This window comes from Gorilla gorilla, chromosome 10 (genome assembly GCF_029281585.2).
Source record: "Gorilla gorilla gorilla isolate KB3781 chromosome 10, NHGRI_mGorGor1-v2.1_pri, whole genome shotgun sequence".
NCBI classification, from domain to species: domain Eukaryota; kingdom Metazoa; phylum Chordata; class Mammalia; order Primates; family Hominidae; genus Gorilla; species Gorilla gorilla.
The window spans coordinates 80110781-80125886 of NC_073234.2; the positions used below are offsets into that span (position 1 = coordinate 80110781).

A 15106-nucleotide genomic window follows, 5' to 3' on the forward strand; every position below is an offset into this window, starting at 1 on the left:
GGATATGGCCTTCTGGAAACCAGGAATAGGGCCCTTATCAGAACTCAATTATGCCAGAACCCTGATATCAGAATTCTCAGCCTCCGGAAATGTGAGAGACAAATATTTGTTGTTTAAGTCACCAAGTCTATTCTATTCTGTCAGCCTGAACTGACTAAACGACCTCTTCTAATTACCTCCTACATTTCCCAGTGGTTTCCACCACCATGCCTAGCTTCAATTATTGCAAGAGCCTCCTGAGCCATGTTTCTACTTCTGTGCACATCTGCCTAACAGTCTCTTCTCAACAAAGTAGCTAAAGAAGTCCTTTACAAATCAGAAATAGACCATGCTGCCCCTCTGTCTTCCCATGTAACCTATAGTCATATCAAGTTTTTCCAATAACCTATGAGACCATAAACAACCTATCCTCTTTTTTACACCCACCTCCCCACAAATATTCCTCTTTATCTTTCTAATCTTATACTTTGTTACTCTTGTCCTTGGTCATTCCCCTCCAGCTACATTAGACCTTGTTGCTGTATATTGAGCATTCCAGATTCATGATGTTGCTCCAGGCTTTTTGTTCTTGCTTTTCACTTGACGTGAAAGGCTCTTCCCCATAGTCGTATTTCTGTCATTCATTCCTTCACACCCTTAAGAGTTTTGCTCAGTGGAACTTTCACAGTGAGGTTTTCCTTGACCAATCTCTTTAAAATTGCACCCCTTTCTGCTCACAATACATTTATTCCTTTATGAGTTTATTTTATATTGCCACAGCAGAATATTAGCCCCATCAAGTCATAGATTTTTGTCTGTTTTGTTCATTGCTCCATCCCCAGTGATTAGGACAGTGTCTGTCACAAAGATGCTTAAAAAATAATGAGTGAACATTTATATAACCAAAATCTACTCTGTGTCTGGCCCTAGGCCATGTTTGGGGGACAGAGATAAAAGGCCCAACAAAACTCTTTGATAGCCGACAAAATGTGGGTGTGTTCCTTTCTGCATAAGAAACTGTCAAATGATATATGCTATCAATGAAGATAAAAGGAATTCAAAAGATTTATTAAATGATACAACTTATAGAGATAACTAAAAGTTTTAAAATAAAATGTAAAAAGTTATCTAAGAAACAGCATAAAATGTAGAAGAGTATCAAAACTAGTTGTATTAAGTTGATGATGGGAAGAATAAAACAGGAGAAAGGGGCAACAGAGTTAGACAAAAATTATGAAGATTTTCTTCAAAGATAGTCAATTCTAACATCTTGTAAAAATGTATGCAGTCTTTGTGCCATAGAATAGTGATGAAAATTGTTCAGGTCCTAATCATTAAAAAATCATTTTATTAAAAAGGACTAAGAAATGTGGAAGAGAGTGACATCAGCAAGAGAGCAGAACAGCCCTGGAACCTCAACAGCAAGACGTAATATTAACAACATATGTACTAAATGCCTCTGTGAGAACTTCAGAACCAATTACCAGGTTTCTGTAACCTCCAGGCTATCGTGAAAACAACCTGGCAAGAAAAATCATGATTGTTTCCAGTCTCTCTCACTAGAGTCTTTCTCACTCCACCCTGTGCAATGCAATTGGATGGAAACATTGAAATCTCCTATGTTCAATATTTTGACTTTTAGGGAGGTTGCCCAAGGACAGGCTTCTGACTTGCCTATATTCAAGTACTAATAAAAATGCGGTCTTTGCAAGCAAAGGTACACCAAAAACTGCAGTTCCAGACAGAGACACGAGGTGGAGCACCAGTACAACAATTTAATGGAGCCCCAGAAAGGCCACTGTACCTCAAGCCCCAGGGGAGGGTCTTCTATAGAAACCAACAAACCTTTTCAAACAGATCACACACACAAGCCTAAAGGAGAAAGAAAGGATCGCATACTAGAAAAAAAGCATGAGTAGGCCACAGAATCTCTATTCAGAATTAGTGAGGAGAGTTCTCCTTATGGAAAATCATCTCACAAAATCTGGGAGAGTTGACTGATTTTTTAAATGTTAAAATCTCAACAACAAAATAATACAAAGTATAAAAAGAAAGAAAGGATTCTCACACATTAAAAGGAAAAAAAATTACATCTCCAGAAACTGACCAAAAACAAATGAAGATATAGGAATTGCCAGACATAGAACTTGAAATTAGTCAAGTATGTGCAATGAATTAAAAGAGAATATGAACAGACAATTAAATGAAATGATGAACATAACAAATAAACAAAATAGGAATATTAACAGATTATAAACTATGAACAACCAAATAGAAATTCTGGAGTTGAAGTATAAAGTAACTGAACTGAAAAATTCACTACAAAGACTCAACAGGTAACTAGGCTAGGCGGAAGAAAAAGTCAGGAAAATCAAAGACAGAACTTCTAAAATTAGAGTCACAGGAGCAAAAAGAAAAGAACAATGAAGAGCCTAAAGAAATTATGGGACTCCATCCAGCAGGGCAACATATGCATTATGGGAATACCAGAAGAGAAGTAAATGAGAAAGGTCTGAAAACTTGTAAATTATGGCCCCCAATTTTTTAAATCTTAGGAGATAAAGGAACCTAAACATTTAAGAAGCTCAAATAATTCCAAATAAGATAAATCTAAAAAACTCTATACCAAGACACAGTATAATCAAACTGTCAAAAGTTACACACAAACAGAGACTCTTAAAAGCAGCAGCAAAACACCATTCATTTAGTACAAGGAAGCGGACAGCCTCTTCAAATGATGTTTGGGAAACTGGATACCCACATGCAAAGAAATGAAATTGGGCCCTTACCCTATACTATATGCAAAAATTAACTCAAAATGAACTAAATACCTAAATGTAAGACCTTAAACTTCCAGAAAAAAATAAAAGAAAAGCTTCAGGACATTGAATTTGGCAATTTTTAAAATGTGATACAAAAAGCACAGGCAAAAAAATTAAAAATACACAAATCAGACTATATCAAACTTAAATCATCTGCACGTAAAAGAAAACAACAGGTGAAAAGATAACCTATGGAATAGCACAGAATAAATGCAAATAATATAAGTGATGAGGAGTTAATATCTAGAATACATGGATTTTTCCAAGGAAACAACAACAGAGAACAACCCAATTTAAAAATGGGTCAAGGACTTACATAGACATTTCTGCAAAGAAGATATACAAAGAGCCAATAAGCACATTAAAAGATGCTCAACTTTCTAATTATCAGGGAAATGCAAATTAAAACCACAATGAGATATCACCCCACAACCATCAGAAAAGCCACTATTTCAAGAATAGAAAATAACGAGTAAGAGAAGTTAGGAACTTCATGTTTGTTGATGGAAATATAAAATGGTTCGGCTCTCATGAAAAGGAGTTTGGAGTTTCCACAAATACTAAACAATAGAATCACCATACGAGCCATTAATTCTTCTTCTGGGTATATAGTCAAAGTAATTCAAAACAGGATCTAGCAGAGATATTTGTACATGCATATTCATGCAGCATTATTAACAACAGCCAAGATGTAGAAGCAACCCAAATGTCTATTGATGAATGAATAAAGAAAATGTGGTACACATACACAATGGAATATTATGCAGACTTAAAAAATAAGTAAATTACATCATGTGCTACAATATGGATGAACCTCAAGGACATTATGCTAAGCTAAATAAGCCAGTCACGAAAGGAGAGATACTGTATGATTCTATCATATGAAATATTTAAAGTAGTCCAAGCATAGTGGCTCACACCTGTAATCCCAGCACTTTTGGAGGCCAAGGTGGGCGGATCACGAGGTCAGGAGTTTGAGACCAGCCTAGCCAACATAGTGAAACCCCATCTCTACTAAAAATACGAAAAAAAATTACTTGCGCATGGTGGTGTGCACCTGTAATCCCAGCTACTTGGGAGGCTGAGGCAGGAGAATCGCTTGAACCCAGGAGGCGGCGGTTGCGGTGAGACGAGATCACACCACTGCACTCCAACCTGGGTGACAGTGCGAGACTCCATCTTAAAAAAAAAAAAAAAAGAAAAGAAAAGAAAGAAAAAAGAAAAGAAAGAAAAAAGAAAGAAATATTTAAAGTAGTCAAAAAATTAGAAACAGAAAGTGGAAAGGTACTTACTTAGAACTGAGGAGAAGATAGTTTAGTGGATACAAAGTTTCAGCAATGGAAAATGAAAAAGTTCAAGAGATCTGTTGTTCATCAATGTGAGTGTACTTTACACTTTTTAATTGTACACTTAAAAATTGGTTGAAAAGGTGTATTTAATGTTATGTGTTTTTTACCAGCATGACAAAACGATGCATTATTTTATAGGGAGAAAAAAGTAATGTGAGTGGTCTCCTGCTGAGAGAATTAACCTCTCCTACTGGATATGTTTAAAGTGCCAGAGTGGCTGCAGATACTAATAAGAGTTCCACAACATTTTCATTTGCTTTACAATTGCTCTTCACCATACTCTTATCCACTAATTTATGAAATTCTGTACTGATGTAGAACTTCTTGATAAACATCCCCTCCCCCATTCCTCTCTCACCGTCTACTAATTTAGGTTCTTTTATACTCAGCTAAATTTTCATTGTCACATTTTATTAGATTTCATTAATTTGTAAATAAAATGTCATATCCTTGAATGTAAACTGTCAAGATTTATGATATAATCTTTATCAAGAGGATTATTATAAAAAACTATAAAGATGATCTCCACCATATTTTTTGTTTGTTTTTTGGTGGCATTCAAACATTTTTAGAATTAACTTTTGTGGTAAAGCATTTATAAAATAAAATTTGTCATATAGTTGGAATCATATAGTAGGTAACATTTTAATATTGCGTTCTTTTACTTATAAATATACTTTTAATGTTTCATGTCTTTTCATTGGTTATGTCTCATTTCTTGTTAATCACTAAAAATATTCTTATTCTATTGCATGAATGTACCAAGGTAGCTTTACCCATTCTCATATTGAAGGATACCTTGGTTGCTTCTAACTTATGGCAATTATCAATAAGGCTGCTATAAACACCTCTTTGTAGGCTGTTGTGTAGACATGCTTTCCACTTGATACTTATTTCAGTAAATACCAAGGACTACAAATGCTTGATTGTATGGTAAGCCTATCTTTAAATTTGTAAGAAACTATTAGAATATTTTCCAAAGTGGCTGCACTATTTTGCATTCTCACTGGCAGTAAATAAGAGTTCTTGTTGCTCCACATTCTTGCCAGTATTTGGTATATTTTTGTGTTTGGAATTTTAGTCCTTTTAACAAGTATATAGTGACATAGCTTATTGTTTAATTTACAACTCCCCAATGACGGGATGTGGAGCATTTTTCCACATGCTCATTTGTTGTCTCTATATCTTCTTCAGTGAGGCATCTGTTCAGATCTCATCCTCATTTTATCATTGGGTTATTTTTCTAATTATTGAGTTTTAGATGTTCTTTGCATACTTTTGAATATCAGTTCTTTATTGGATATATCATTTCAATGTCTTCTGGTCTCTGATGAGAAATCAGTTGTCAGTCTTATTAAGGAACTCTTGCCCATGATTATTTCCTACTCTTGTTGCTGTCAAGATTCTGAATTTATTTTTATTTTTTGGCCTTTGACAGTTTGATCATAATGTGCCTCAAAGTGGATCTCTGAGTTTATTTGGATTTTCTTATGCTTCTACGATGTTGAGATCATATATTTTATCAAATTTGGGACGTTCTCGGCCACTTTTTTTTCAAATATTATTTCTTCCCTTTTCTCTGTCTCTTCTCTTTCTGGAACTACTATAATTGTTATGCTGGTTCACCTGATAGTGTCCCACAGTTCCGTAGGTTTTGTTAATTTTTCTTCATTTTTTTTTCTTTCTGCTTCTCAGACTAATCATTTCAATTGTCTTATCTTCAAGTTTGTGGATTCTGTGTTCTAACTGCTCAAATTTGCTGTTGAACTTTTGTCTAAGTCAGTTCAGACTGCTATCACAAATTATGATGGAATGGATGGCTTAAACAACAAACATTTATTTCTCACAGTTCTGAAGGGTGAGAAGTCTGAGATAAGGGTGCCAGCATGGTCAATTTCTGGTGAGGGCCCTTTCCTAGGCTGCAAACAGCTAACTTCTCTTTGTATTCTCACATGGAAGAAAAAAATCTAGTGAGCTCTCCAGCATTTTCTTGTAAGGCACTACTCACATTATATGAGCAAATTTCTCATGATCTCTTTAGCTCCCAAAGACTCCCAAATACTATCATATTGGATTTTGAAATTCAATACACAATTTTGGGGAGAGGGGAACAAACATTTAGTCCATAACACCTTCTTGTAAATTTTTATTTTGTTTATTGTATTTTTTTATCCCTTTGACCTTTCACTTGCCTTGTTCTAAGCTTGGGGATTAGCATTAGGTAAAAGAATACAATCTTCTCAGACGTTTTATGAGCATATGTCTTGCCTTGGACATATGTGTGGCTCCCTAAATACCTCTGTGTACATGCAGTGTTAGCTACATAATAACCTTGATAAATGTCTATTTTCATCCTCAGTTTGAGCTACCATCTCCAGCTATATGTTCTAAATTTATTTAAATAAAAACCAGAGATATAAATGTGCACAATCATCAAATAAAATGCGCATTGGCAGAAAGAGACAACTGACATTGAGATAAGAAATAAAGTCTCTACTTGCCTGCAATCATGGCAGATCTGTCATTAATTTATTATGGCAATAGTTCTAAACTTAAAGTCAAAAGACAGTTCCAAGCTTCTAATTTGTCAAACGCACAACTTGGATTAGCTTTGGAACTCAACTGATTTACTCAAGAAACATTCATTGAGCAACTGTAATATAGCAGTTACTCTGCTAAGCTATGTAGTTGAGGCAGGTATAGAGGAACAGGAACAAGGTCAGTAAAAACAAATAAGACATAATCAATGCACTGAAAATTATAATCTCCAGCAGCAATAAACCAATAATGACAGTATAATATGGATTGAGTTCTATAATTGCCATAAGTTTATAATGTTATGAGCAGATAGGAAAAAGGGACTATTCTGACCTTACAGGTTAAAGTTCTTAAAGATGTGTTGACACTGGGGCTAAGTCTTCAGTTGATTATAGAAGCTTAGATACTGAAGACACAAAATACTTAAAACAAAATAGGAAGCACATGAAAAGCCCCTAAGAAGTGAAATAACACGGATTATTTGAAAAACAGAAATATTATTTGTGTAGGTGAAGTGTAAGGATAGAAATATGTTCAACATTGAGGAGTCAATATGCATTTTAAAATGTTACATAACAAAATTAAATTTTAGAGGGTTAATTCTGGCAGCCATGAAGAAGAACTTACAAAAAAGAGATCTGTTAGAAAGCCGACTTCAGAAAATAAAAGAATAGAGATGAAAAGTGTATAACAAGCTTACAGACACACAAGGAGAAGTTTAAGAGGAGAACCAACAGGAGGTGGGGAAAATAGAAAATGTAAATTCTGATTTTGTTTTCTAGTTCGGATAACTGTATGTTTGTTTTATAGTTTCTAGCTTGAATAACTGTCATTTGGTGGGAAAAAGAAGACAGCATTAAAGACAATATAATCATCTTTTCACAAGTCGAATTTGACATGCTTAAAAATAAACAAGTACCCAGTAGACACAACTAAGGCAGGCCTGTTGCATAAGAGATTTGCCTGGATGCAGTTTTGAAATTTACTAAGGAATGATTATACAATTAATCCATATTAATTTATTTTATTAGAAAAAATGGATCTGCCTCCACCAAATGCTTTCTTTTCCATAATTCTGTCTCTCATGTCTTTTCCAGTAAAAATTTAAAGAGTTTGCTTGCATGACTCAAATCCTATTTTTTGCATAATTCCTCCCAAGTATCCTTAGATCATGTTATTCTGGCTGTTACATTTTTTTTTTCAGTGATTTGTTTCATACCGTCTTCTCTTTTTACTCTACATACTCTTGCTGGGCAAACTCATTCATTGTCTTTGCTTCGATTACCATCTGTCATAGAATGAATGTTTGTGTCCCTCTCAAATGTGCATGTCAAATCCTAATCCCAATGTGATGGTATCAGGAGGTGAAGCTTTTGGGGGGTGATTAGATAATGGCTGTGGAACCCTCATGAATGAGATTTGTACCCTTTTAAGAAGATAACTTACTTCCATTCTCTTTCTCTTTTAGCCATGTCAGGAAAGCAAGAAGAGAACTGTCACCAGAAGGTAACCATACTGGCACACTGATCTTGGTCTCCCAGCCTACTGAACTGTGAGAAATAAATGTTTGTTGTTTAAGCTACCCAGTCTGTGGTATTTTTGTCATAGCAGCCTGAATTGACTAAGACACCAAGAGACAGAGTTTGCAATTTCAAGCCAACAAAGTTAATTACTTTGTAAAACATCTGAACAAACAAATAACACCCTTTGAAATAATATAACAGTGTTCAAAATTACCCACTTATGAAGATCATGAAAAATGACAATCAACCAATACTAAGTCATAGATGGTACACACGTTGTAGTCCTTTAATGAAGTATTTTAAAATAACTAGTCTAACTACTCCCTAGTTAGAATCGTTAGTTCTCTTCATAACTATTGATATAAAGAAAACAATGTCATAGTGAATGAAAATATAGGAAATGTCATTAAAAGAAAGAAGGTATAAAAATAAGAAAAATTTGCAATATCTGAAGTAAATAAGTATAATTAAAATATTGGCTTATACCACATCTTCTGGACAGGTATTGTGTATATACTCTCTTTGTAATCTATGCCTTTCTATGGTGTATATTGTGGCCATTCTTCTAATTTTCCTAGTTAATTTATTCACAAAAAGCACTAATGAGAAATATAGCTTTTGAAAAATATTTGATAACATAGATAAAAGAGAAGGATTACACCAGATATCCCACAAAAATAACTTCACACACTTTCCTGCACTTCACATATTTCTTTCCAAATAATACAGAAAGAGCATAAGCATAAATCATGTTATCATGTGGAACCTACTATTTTTCAGGAACTATTCCAACTATTTTGTATATATTATTTCTAGTGTCTGCAAAATCTTTGCCTGGCATAAGTTACTCTCTTCATTATACAAATAAGAATAATAAAGTTTAGAGATGCAAAGTTATTTAACTAGAGAAACAAAACTGAAGTAAAGCATAAAGGGAATTGGAACAAAAGTATTATACATAAAAAAGTATTATACATCTCCTTATTATCTTGAGCCAAACCCTTATTACGTCTCACTTCATTTATCTGTGGTACACTGCTGCTTCTCTCCATTTGAAGCGACGGGAATTCTGCATGAATTTTAAAGCCCAGCTTAATGCCACCTCCTTACTGAAGCTTTATTTCCCCTAGTAGGAATTTGTTTTGTATCTCTTATACAACAAATGTATCATGTGGAATGGAAATTTTCTAGAGCAAAATACGTGATAAAAATAAGGAAGTTGAAAAATTTTTTGAAGTGTTTATCAATGAATATCTTTGTAATACAGCTTTATTTACATTTTTCTCTATTTAAACTATTTAAAATATGTGTTAAAATTGTTTTCCAAATAAAAAAATATAGTCAATTAAATTGAAGAAAATATTTTTAAGTGTTCCTTTTATTGCTTACTTTAATATTATAAAATAATGGATGTGATTATTCTTGTTGGATATATTAGTGTATCTTCATGCACATCAATAAGTACACATGTATATTCATATATTTTATGCATTTCTTGAGAGTATCTGTATTATCATATGACTTATTTTTCTGATTTTAAAAAATTGTTCCCAGAAATTTTAGTTTATTTATAATATTATTTAAAATCTTTTTTATTTTATATGTATTTTTTGAGGCAGAGTCTCACTTTGTCACCCAGGCTAAAGTGCACTGTTGTGATCTCGGCTCACTGCAACCTCTGCCTCCCAGGTTCCAGAGATTTTCCTGCCTCGGCCTCCTGAATAGCTAGGACTACGGGCACATGCCATCACACCTGGCTAATTTTTATATTTTCAGTAGAGACAGGGTTTCACCATGTTGGCCAGGCTGATCTCAAAGCCCCGACCTCAAGTGATTCGCCCACCTCGGCATCCCAAAGTGCTATGATTATAAGTGTGAGTCTAAAATCTTTTTTTCTTTAATTTGACATTTATGATTACTAAATTTAAAGTTGTTAATATTTTCTTTCTAACTTTTAGGTTCAGAGGTACACGTGAAGGTTTGTTGTACAGGTAAACACGTGTCACGGGGGTTTGTGGTACAGATTATTTCATCACCCAGGTATTAAGCCTAGTACTCAATAGTTATTTTTTCTGCTTCTCTCTCTCTTCCCACCCTCCACCCTCCAACCTCAGCTAGACCCCAGTGTTTGTCATTCCCTTTTTTGTCTTTATGAGTTCTCATCATTTAGCTCCCACTTATAAGTGAGAACATGAAGTATTTGGTTTTCTCTTCCTGTGTTAGTTTGCTAAAGATGATAGCTTCCAGCTCCATCCATGTTTCCACAAAAGACATGATCTTGTTCTTTTTATGGCTGCATAGTATTCCATAGTATGTACCACATTTTCTTTATCCAATCTGTCATTGATGGGCATATAGGTTAATTCCATGTTTTCTTTGCTATTGTGAATAATGTTGCAATGAACATTCACATGCCTGTGTCTTTATAGTAGAATGATTTATATTGCTCTGGGTGTATATACACAGTGATGAGGTTGCTGGGTTGAATGGTAGTTCTGGTTTTAGCTCTTTGAGGAATTGCCACACTGCTTTGCACATGGTTGAACTAATTTACACTCCCACCAACAGTGTATAAGTGTTCACTTTTCTCCACAACCTTGCCAGGCATGTTAGTTTTTTATTTTTTAATAATAATAATCTGACTAGCGTGAGACAATGTCTCATTGTGGTTTTGATTTGAATTTCTCTAATGATCAGTAATATTGGCCTTTTTTTCAAGTGCTTGTTGGCCATGTGTATGTCTTCTTTTGAAAAGTGTCCGTTCATACCCTTTGCCTACTTTTTAATGAGGCCGTTTGTTTTTCTCTTGTAAATTTAAGTTTCTTATAGATGCTGGATATTAGACCTTTGTTAGATGCATATTTGTAAATATTTTCTCCCATTCTGTAGGATGTCTGTTTATGCTGTTGACAGTTTCTTTTTCTGTGCAGAAGCTCTTAAGTTTAATTATATCTCATTTGTCAATATTTGCTTTTGTTTTGATTGCTTTCGGTGTCATTTGTCATGAAATCTTTGCCATTCCTATGTCCAGGATGATATTGCCTAGGTTGTCTTCCAGGGTTTTTGTAGTTTGAGGTTTTAGATTTAAGTCTTAGTCTGCCTGGAATTGATTTTTTTTTCCTTTTTTATAATTTGAATTTTTAGAATTTTTATGTATGGTGTAAGGAAGGGGTCCAATTTCAATTTTCTGTGTATGACCAGCTAGTTATCCCAGAACCACTTATTGAACAGGGTTTTTTTTCCCCATTGCTTGTTTTTGTCAGCTTTGTTGAAGATCAAATGTTCATAGGCATGCGGCCTAATTTCTGGGCTCTCTATTTTGTTCCATTGGTTTATGTGTCTGTTTTTCTACTAGTACCATGCTGTTTTGGTTACTACAGTCCTGTAGTATAGTTTGAAATCAGATGGCGTGATGTCTCTAGCTTTATTCTTTTTGCTAAGGATTGTCTTTGCTATTTGGCCATTTTGGTTCTGTATGAATTTCAAAATAGTTTTTTTTTTTTTTTTTAGTTCTGTGAAGAATATTGTTGGTAGTTTAATAGGAATAGCATTGAACCTATAAATTGCTTTGGGCAGTATGACCATTTTAATTATATTGATTCTTCCTATCTATGAGCATGAGATGTTTTTCTCTTTGTTTGTTTCATCTCTAATTTCTTTGAGCAGTGTTTCATAAGTCTCATTGTAGAGATTTTTCACCTCCCTAGTTAGCTATATTTCAAAGTATTTTATTCTTTTTGTGTCAATTGTGAATGGGATTGCCTTCCTGATTTGGCTCTCGGTTTGGCTGTTGTTGGTGTATAGGAATGCTAGTGATTTTTGTACATTGATTTTGTGTCCTGTAACTTTGCTGAAGTTGTTTATCAGCTGAAGGAGCTTTTAGGGTTTTCTAGATATAGAATCATGTCACCTGCAAACAGGGATAGTTTGACTTACTTTTTGACCATAGACCATTGTTTTTAAAATGGAGAAAAACATTATCTTGGTAAACTCACAGCAAATAATGCCAAACAGGAATTTTCTCAATTTACTTTTATCTACATTAAACTATGTAAATGTTTCACTTTAAATAAACTATCATATTTTCTCTCTTCAGTTTCCCCTTTTCACAAATATTTGTGTAAGGAAAATTTGAATTTTTTATCACTTGCCATTTTTTATTGCTGCAAAGTCATAGGTATTTTCAATTACTTTTTATTCAGGTATAGAATATAAGTTTATCTAATTCAAATGAGACCTGTATTAAAATAATTTTTCTACCTGTCATGATTTTCTAAAATACAATTTTAGAATTTCAAAATTATTATTTTATGCTATTTAAACTCTAATTTGGTCAGCTCTTTTTCTTATATCTATTGGCAAGTTTTGTTTTTAATAATGAAAATATGCTAAACTATTCAAAAACAGTTTTGGCTCTCTATTGATTACTTTGACTACAGAACTTCAATGTATTTTGAGAAAATGCAATAACACTTTATAGAATTAATTTATGCATATGTTTACTATCGCAGAGGGACTTTTGTAATTCAGATCAGCACCTCATAACTTTTATAATTCAATTATTCATATCTATGTAAATGTTGGCAAGTACTGCTTCAATTCAGTTAGTAGAATATCAAGTATTAGACAGAATTATGGATTATATATACATTGTTGTAAAATATAGCTTTGCTCTATTAATTTCTTTTTACTTTGGAAAAGAAGAACATTATTTTCTCATATTAAGGTATGATTGACAAATAAAATTCTATGTATTTAAGGTATACATTCTTTTTTTTTGTTTTAGTAAATTGTTTTTTACTACAACACCCAAGATCCAGTAAAATGTGTATTTGTATGAGCATCAGAAAAAAATAATTATAAATCTTGAATTTATGTTAACTATTGTAATAGTATTTACAATAATGAGAGGATATTTTTTTCTTGAGACAGACTCTTACTCTCCCCCCAAGGCTGGAGTGCAATGGCGTGGTCTTGGCTCACTGCAACCTCTGCCTCCTGGGTTCAAGCGATTCTCTCACCTTAGCCTCCTGAGTAGCTGGGACTAAAGGCAGGCACCACCACACCTGGCTAATTTTTGTATTTTTAGTAGAGATGGGGTTTCACTATGTTGGCCAGGCTCATCTTGAACTCCTGAGCTCGTGAACTGCCCGCCTTGGCCTCCCAAAGTGCTGGGATTGCAGGCATGACCCACACATCTAGCCTAATGTGAGAAATTTTTACCTTTGAAAAATACATTTTGAAAAACTATGTTTTTATTCTATGGATTTAGTTTCAAAAATTTATTGAATTAATTATTTTTTGAATTTTAAACATCTAATAACATGGATATACAACTGTCATCACTTAATCATTTGCAAAGTTATTTTTCTGCTAATGATGTCAACATATTAATAGCTATTACTTTAATTAATATACTTAGGAATGATAAGAAGTTGGATAAAACTGGAACATAGGATGGGTATACACTTGTTAAATGTTTGTTGAAATTTAAATAATCTTATTTTCACATATTATCTTAGAGAATTTAGTTTTTACAATTTTTTTACTCTTCACATCAATTTGATGACAAAGGGCATTTCTTAGCTTGTTTTATTAAAATTCAAAACTATTTCAGTTGAATAACACAAATAATGTGACCTCTCTTTCTTTATCTTCCAATTCATCTTGAAAAATTACCACTACATTTTCCCTGCCCTTCAGGAACAAATTATACAGTCTTGGCCGGGCACGGTGGCTCACGCCTGTAATCCCAGCACTTTGGGAGGCCGAGGTGGGCAGATCACGAGGTCAGCAGATCGAGACCATCCTGGCTAACATGATGAAACCCTGTCTCTACTAAAAATACAAAAAATTAGTGGGCGTGGTGGTGGGCGCCTGTAGTCCCAGCTACTTGGGAGCCTCAGGCGGGAGAATGGCGTGAACCTGGGAGGCAGAGCTTGCAGTGAGCCAAGATCGCGCCACTGCACTCCAGCCTGGGTGACAGAGTGAGACCCTGTCTCAAAAAAAAAAAAAAAAAAAAATTATACAGTCTTAATTAATCTTAATTTCTTAACATTTGTAATTATTTCATCTTATCTGAATTGTACAATTGCTTAGAAGATTTTCTGGTTAGAATGCTGTGTATATCGTTTTATTATTAGCTCTCAGTTTCCATAGTTTTAGTTAAATTTTGAATTGAATGTATGATTATAAACTTAATACACAAGATAGGAGTACATTTTACTGGTGCATTTCAGAAAGAGTAGACTCTCTTTATTTCATTTTATTTCATGTAGGTTTCTATACCTAATATTTTCCTTCTTTTTTCTTCTACTTAACACTCACTTTACTATATTCTTGGCTAAATCAGGAACCCATCTGTGGACTGAGATCGTATGTGATACAATAAAAGTGAATGTACTTTAAAGTCAGATCTGGGCCAAGTTTTTGTTTTTTGTTTATTTTGTTATTTGTTTGTTTTTGCTTGCTAACCTTATAAAGATGAAAAAGTTACACAATTCACAGAAATGTAGTTTCCTCATAAATAGTAGTATAATATAGAATATTTAGCTTACTTATTTTAGAAGGTCATGGTAAGATTCAAAAAAAATTATGTTCGTGTGTTCATGAAGATGTTTGTGAATATCATTGTATTGTACATGTATCATATTTGGAAGACTATCGATTTATCCTTCTTTCTCTCTATTAATATAAATTTTATTTCTGAAACTTAAATTCATTCACAGTTCATTTACACAAATTATTTTAGCACTAGGAGAAGAACAGGAAGAGAGTTGAGCACCAAGTTGCTTGTTATTACCTCTGTAAAATACACTTCAGATGAATTTAAAATATGAATTACAGAGTGAAAAATTATAAAACACTTTTCTCATGCATAAATTGGATGATGTAC

The 15106-nt window shown here is 33.6% G+C and overlaps 1 protein-coding gene across 4 annotated transcripts in view; it reads right to left on the minus strand.

Moving 5' to 3' along the window:
• SLCO1B1 (solute carrier organic anion transporter family member 1B1) overlaps window positions 1-15106 on the minus strand; it is a 106347-nt gene that overhangs the window by 59443 nt on the left and 31798 nt on the right. The window lies entirely within an intron of this gene.